Raw genomic sequence first — 7,698 nt, 5'->3', positions numbered from 1 at the left:
TGAGAGAAAAAAGAAAGTTTGTTACGTTGTTGCGTTGCACCTCCTCATTCTGAGTGAGCACGCAGCTTCAATTTCTCATACCTTACTCTCTCACTCATTCACTCACCAGTAGTCATTTTTGGAAGAAATGAGAAAACTAGCAGCTTTTATATGCTCTTTTCCTTTTGTAACAAACAATTTCACAACCCATTTGTTACCAGAGCCTAAAGGAGGGTTACCGGTAGAGGCAGCAGATTTTGAGAAAGTTCCTAAAGGCTTCATCGATCGTTTCAAATGGAAAATGGGAAGATACGAAACTGTTCCTTACACTAACCGATCACGTTATATTATATACCCAACGCATGAGAGAGAGAGAGAAATCTCGGTGAGGAGCAGTTTCAACAATCCAAACAAACTCTACACCAAGGAAACACTATTTTGCCTCCTTCACATCCTCATACTGTTAGGGTTACAAAGGTTCTCAATAATATTCTCGATGCATTGCAGAGAGAGAGAGGAACAAAATAAGGTCTGTTTCTGACTATACCTTTTTGCATCTTCTTTGGTTGCGTCTTATTCGAAGGTTACCGCCTTCTATCACTACAACACGCTGGGGCTTTAAAAGCGCTTTTTATGGGCTTTAAAAGCCCTTAAAAGCGCTGTGAAAGCCAGCGCTGGCGTAGGTAACAAAAGCGCTTCAGAAAGCGCTCTGGTAGGTCCCCCTATAAGAGCGCTTTTCTGGAAAAAGCGCTATGGTAGACCCCCCCTATAAGAGCGCTTTTCTGGAAAAAGCGCTCTGGTAAGCCCCCCTATAAGAGCGCTTTCCTGGAAAAAGCGCTCTGGTATCCCCCCCTATAAGAGCGCTTTTCCAAAAGCGCTTTCGTATGTTGCGTTTTTTTTTATGCTTTTTTATTATTCTTTGGCAGCGCTTTTACTAAGAAGCGCTTTTGTAGGTGGACCTTTAAGAGTGCTTTTTAAAAGCGCTGTCGTTGCTAAATGATGTATTTTAATGTGCAGCCTGTAATTTAATCCTCCCAGTCGACCTGTAATATTTTCGACCTGTAATATGTTTTCAACCTGTAATATTTTCGACCTGTAATATATTTTCGACGATATAATTTCAGCCATCAGTAAGACAATATATATATATATATATACTAATATAATACCATTATAATATCCAAAATTATATATATACATCATTACAACATCAATAATATTATAGTTCAAATCGACACAAATCCTACATGAAAAATTGCTTAATATAAAAGTGACACAAATCCTCTTTGATTTCTTCCAACTTAAGTCTCGGGTACCCAGCAGCACGGAATTCGTCAAGGTACTACAAAACAAAAACATAATATGAATGATATATTTAGTTAAATGTAATAAATTATATGAAATTATCTTAAGTTATAAATTCATACCGTGAGCGAAATCTCTAATTGATTCGCCTGAAGGATTTCTTTCATAAACCTCAAAACAAAGTATCCGCAATATGAACTGTTTCGTTGTTGCGGACACTACATAGAAAAACAAATAAGATTTTATAGTTGTCTTGTTTTATCAAGTAGCATAAATATTATAAGCAAAATTGTGAAAAATAATGTACCTGCACTTTGATCCAAGTAATGTTGTTTGATTTAGTCCGGGATACTTGTGCGTCCCGTTGACTTCGGAACACTTGTATTGATCTAATTAACAAATATATAAAAGCATATGTTTAGATCAATCCCACAAATAAGTAAATATATAAATATACATGAATATTTAGAACGATCCCACTTACAAATCAACGATTTCCTTCATAGCCGGATAATTGGTCCAGTCACCATTTACCGAATTCAGATAATACACGACTTCTCTTATAGGGTTGATAGCAAGTAGGGGTGGGAATAGGCCAGACCAGCCTACAGGGGCCTACGGCCCAGCCTACATAGGCCTAGGCCAGGCCAAGCCTATTTAATAAAGAGGCCAGGCTTAGGCTTTTTTAAAAGCCTATTTTATTTAATAGGCTAGGCTTAGGCTATTAAAAAAGCCTATGAAGCCTTATAGGCCGGCCTATATTTTCATATATATTAGAGATATGTTAAATAAGTTGGTTCATGTATGCATATATATTAGGAAAAAAAAAAGCTAAATAGGCTACCCTATATATATATATATATATATATATATATATATATATATATATATATATATATATATATATATATATATATATATATATATATATATATATATATATATATATATATATATATATATATATAAAACAAATGCTAAATAGGTTTACTTATATATGTATATATAGGCCGACCTACAAGACTTCTTAAGTTATATAGATTAATCGAAAACTTTAATGAGATACAGGCTTTTTAAATAGGCTTTCAGGCCAGGTCAGGCTTTTAAAAAGGCCAGGCCAGGCCAAAAAATTGAGCCTATGATAGGCCTTAGGCCAGGCTTAGGCCTTTTAAGTTTATCGTAGGCCAGACCCAGGCCTTCTAAAGCCTAGCCTAGCCTATTTCCACCCCTAATAGCAAGCAACAACCAGTGTGCTCTATAAATTAAAACAATAGGTTATATGAAAATTTTGCTATACACAAAAGAAACAGAGATTAGATGAACCAAGAATGAGAACTAACCCTACTGGTCGGGTATTATACGCCCAAAGATGCAGACTTTCTGAATTGCCGGTGGACATGAATCTATTGACTAAGAGCTGTCTAACTGATTCCGGTTCCGAATCAATTGCCATTCCGCTGCAATGGGCGGAAGACACGAAACGGAATCTGTTAGACAATACAGTCCCGCGCAACACTCTGTCATACAACAACCTTAAATAAAAACATAATAAACATTAGATTATTTTCATTGAAATGTGTAAATAAATTATATTGTGGGACTAATTAAATAATATATCGGATGAGTGAATATTATCGGATGTATGAGTGCATATTACCGACGCCTAGTTGTTCATGCGTAAAAATCTCTTCCAAGTCATCAATTGCAATATGTGACTTGAATTCAATACCGAAGACACTTTCATCCATATTGATTTCACGTAAAGCACCATCCTTCAAATTGGACATATCAACCATTGTTGCGAGCGTCGTCCGGTATCGAGGCACAAAAGCACCGCCTTTTTTTGCCGCTATCTTCGGAGGACCAGTGGGTGGTACGCTACGAACTTGCTGCGTCACTTGTTGTGACTCCCGAGCGGATGCCTAAAAATCATATAAGTTAGGTAAAATATAAAATCATGCAGATTTAGATTCAGATTATATATTAACACTTTAAATGTACCTCTTTTAGTGATGCAACAGACTCTTCCTCCTGTAAAATCCCTTTACCCTTAATTGCGGGTTTTATAGGAGCAGTCTAAAATTAAAATGTAAAAAATAATTAATAAACGGTTTAGAATTGACATTCGAAAACTAAATGATTCATAATCGTTTTCAATATACCTCATCACTAATGGTAATGAGCTCTGAGGGGCCATGCAACAAATGATCCTATTGCATCTCGCAGCAATGTCGTCTCTGAGACCATGTCAGGTACCGGTAGCATCGCATCATGATCTAATACAACATCCACCGATACTTTCAGGTGTCCATCCGGGAGCGGTCTATGGTGAAGTAAATCTCCCAAAGTGTTGTGCACTTTTCCCTTGCCAACTAGTCGATAATTCGGTGACGATAAGTATAGTTGGCAAGATGAAATGCCCTAAACCAATAGTAAATATAAAGTCATTATCATTAATAAAATAGAACAATTTGTAAGGAAAAAAATTTATAATTACCTCGGGAAATTTCCTTTGACAGTTGATACTAGCCTTATCACTAGTTTCTTTCACCGATGAAGTGTTGCACTTTTCTCTCATATACATATCTTTATCTCTTTGCAATTCAGAGACTTGTGCTTGCAATTCCTGCAACTTTTGCAACACTTCTTCATTGGTAAGATTTGATCTTCTCCTAGGACTCTTGTAAAAAGAGGTTGGAGTCACACCATGACCCTTACCCCTCACCCGACCGGGATACTCAGGAGCATCTAGTGCTCTACTAAGTACGCTCCCCTCACCGGTGGATACCGATTGCGACAAGGTCTCCTGTAATTCATTTACATTTCAATAATTATTAGTGGAGATAAAAAATCATTTATATATTAAAAAAACATTTGATTTAATTAAAGACACAGCATTATACTTACACATTCAGTATAAACTCTCTGAACATCGGGATCAACAGCTTGATTCTTGCCCCACACGAGCTTCCTTCCACAACACATGTACAGGAAGTGAAGTTTCCTCACTTTTAGTCTCCTCTAGCTATGCATTGACACAAATGATAAAATCGTCAAATAAAACATGCATATTTAGACAATTAATTAAAACGTATTTCTATTTACTTACAATTTTATCCTCTAAGCGTGCATATCCCAAACGCCCTTTTTTGTATGGATACGCGGGTTTGGATGCTCTCGCACTATTCGTGGCACTCCTTTTCCGAAAATATTCATCTCTTTGCTTTACCAAACTCAGCCCAATCTTTTTCATCAATGAAGATCTCATACTTTTTTGGCCGTCCCGGTGCCTCTTCAAGAAAGTTTTCATCTTTATCCTTAAGATAGGTGTTTGTCAAAAAAGCTTTCCACCCTCTATATCTTTTGCCGGCCAAACTAAGTATGTAGCGGCTACGATCATCTGGTATCTCAAAAGTCCTCTGCAAAAAAACATACGCATAGTGTGTTAGTATAAGTAATTTAAACAATTTATCGTCAAGATAATAACAACAATTAACCATATATGATATATACCTGAAGCTCGTCCCAAATCGCTTTTTTTTTCCGCATCCAACTCTTCGCTTTTCAGATTCCATTTAGCTACGAAGACTGGAATATGCATACGAACAAGTGTACCAATATAGCTTGTCAACTTTGCAGAATTAGGACCAATTGGTTGGTTTTCAAAATTCCATTCCAAATGGTATACTAATCCTTGGTCTCTATGTCGAATGATTCCCTTCATAATGGTGATGCCTCGTGCAACTTCTTTTGCTTTAGTATCAGGTGGAGCATTTGTATCCGGAGCATCTCTTTCTTGAGCATCTCTTTCTTGTGAGTTTTCTTGTGAGTTTTCAGGTGGAGCATCTCTATCCGGAGCCATTGAACCTGTATCAAACAAACTAAAGCACATTAGTACACTATTAATGAGCTAACAATCTATACAAGTCAAATGGAAGTCAAACCATGCATGTACAAGTAAATCGGAAACGAAATCGGTACAAATCAAAATAAGCGTAAAAAAAGAAAGTTGTCGGAATTGAACGAAATTTACATGGCTATGGTAAAACATCCCCACGGACTCAAAAATAAAGTCGGTTTTCCGAAATTCAGACCCTAAGCCCGACTTTTGATTACGGGCAGAAGCAAAAACCGATAAAAAAACAGTCCCGAAATGTAAAGATAAGTGCATGAGCAGCTCCGGAATCGTCAAAATAGTATAGTTACATGTAAAGAAGTCGACAAACGGATACATGGTTCAAAAGTTATGTACAAAATGAGAATATGCACCAAAATTGAATAAGTACTATACTATTGAATAAAACAATCGGTACAAATTGAATCAAGCAAATTAGTCGGAATATGTATACTATTACCTTTATCACTAACGTCTCTTTCTTTTCTTGGTAGGATTGTGTTCTACGCGTCTCTTAACAACGCGGACGGTTGAATTGATCCAAATACCCTCATTATGATCATTTCTAGTACAAGATTCATTCTCATTTTGATCGTTTCTTGTACAAGATTCAATGCCAACACCAATATCACCTTGATGTTCAATGTTTTCATCAACTATTTTGTTAGATAAAAGCACTATAGACCATTTCGTACTTGTCGGATCATTGACATAGAACACTTGTTTAGCTTGAGAGGCTAGAATGAAAGGCTCATCTTTGTACCCTACCCTATTGAGATCCACTTGCAAAAATCCTGACTTATCCATTCGTATGCCACTATTATTTTCAACCCACTTGCAACCAAATACAGGAATCTGAAACTTCGCGTAATCAAACACCAAAATGCGCTCGATAACCCCAAAATATGACAAATTTGCAAATTTCGGATTTAAGTCATTCGCACTTGATATGTGCAATGCTTCAGCTACCAAGGTAACACCACTATTTTGCATAGTACTTTTATCATCCTGTTCTTTGGTATAAAATGTGTATCCATTAATTGCGTATGCGCTATAAGAAAGCACAATTACACTTGGACCATAGGCTAAACATCTCAACCTTTCTGTTACTGAAGCAGGATCTGAACGATACTTTGAATAAATATGATCCCTAAACCACGGTATGAAACTTCGATTGTGCTCTCGTACTATCCAGTTCTCATTTCTATTTGGATTTAAATCTCGGAGAACAACCTTGTGCATTTCAACATACGGCTCAACCTCAATCTCATTGTGCAGAACATACAAGTGCGCTTGATCCCGTTCGACCATTGATACTGTCACAACTTTATTTCCAATTAGCTTTTTTCCTTCTTTTTTTTTTCGACAATATGAGATTTGGGGAGTCCAATTGATTGAACATTTGACAGATATTCAGTACAAAACTCAACCGCTTCTTCAACAACGTATCGTTCGGCAATACAACCCTCCGGTCGACTTCTGTTTTTCACGTACCCTTTTAATATTTTCATATAACGTTCAGCAGGGTACATCCATCTCATATAAGCTGGTCCGCACAATTGTGTCTCTTTCACAAGATGAACGACTAGATGAACCATTATGTCAAAAAACGAGGGAGGAAAATAAATTTCAAGATCACATAAAGTAACAACTATCTCTTTTTGCAATGTTGGTAAGATCGCGGGATCGACCACCTTACTGTAAATTGACCTGAAGAAGAAACACAGCTTAGTTATTGCGCTTCTTACTTTTTCTGGCAGAATAGAACGTATACCTATTGGTAAAAAGTGTTCCATTATAACATGGCAATCATGCATCTTCAAACTCTTTAACTTGAGGTCTTTCATGGACACAAGTCTTCTAATATCTGAAGAGTAGCCTTCTGGAACTTTAACTTCACTGAGGAACTTACACAATGTTTTTCTTCTCCTTTCTAGATAGAGTGTAAACAGCAGGTGGCAGATATGTTCGTTTTCCTTTCGTCACGGGTCCCTATTCAGTTCTCATTCCCATGTTTACCATGTCCTTCCTTATGTTGAGGCCATCCTTAGACTTTCCCTTGTATATTGAGTAACGTACCTATGACGCTGTCAAATACATTTTTTTTCAATATGCATAACATCCAGGAAATGTCTTATGTACAACGACTTCCAATATGGAAGTTCAAAAAAAATTGACTTCTTCTTCCACCCACCCTTGACAAGTGAATGTGCAAAAGGCTTGCCAAACTGAGTGCTCACATCTTTCACCTTTTCAAAAATTTGATCACCTGATAAAAAATGCGGGGCTGTACCATGTTCGGCCTTTCCATTGACTGCTTTTCTCCACCCACGGTAGTGATGATTAGAATTTAAGAATCTACGATGGCCGAGAAAGACATTCTTCTAACAAATCTCCATATCGTGTCGTATCGGTTTCGTCTTCACAAACAGGACACGCCTTTTGACCTTTATTGCTGTACCCGGATAGATTTCCGTATGCTGGAAAATCATTAATTGTTCCAAACAACATCGCCCTCA

The 7,698-nt window shown here is 37.0% G+C and overlaps 1 long non-coding RNA gene across 1 annotated transcript; it reads right to left on the bottom strand.

The window, feature by feature from the left end:
- Positions 1-3,081: 3,081 nt before the first annotated feature.
- On the bottom strand, positions 3,082-3,470 carry LOC131657215 (uncharacterized). The gene is made up of 3 exons (XR_009300532.1): positions 3,447-3,470; positions 3,286-3,360; positions 3,082-3,206 (listed from the first exon to the last, which is right to left on the bottom strand). It is a non-coding gene; the product is annotated as an uncharacterized LOC131657215 (long non-coding RNA).
- Between the last annotated feature and the right edge of the window lie 4,228 nt (positions 3,471-7,698).

Source organism: Vicia villosa, linkage group LG3 (genome assembly GCF_029867415.1).
Source record: "Vicia villosa cultivar HV-30 ecotype Madison, WI linkage group LG3, Vvil1.0, whole genome shotgun sequence".
NCBI lineage: Eukaryota > Viridiplantae > Streptophyta > Magnoliopsida > Fabales > Fabaceae > Vicia > Vicia villosa.
The sequence above is the reverse complement of the archived record's forward strand: the minus strand, read 5'-3'. Positions and strand labels throughout refer to the sequence as shown.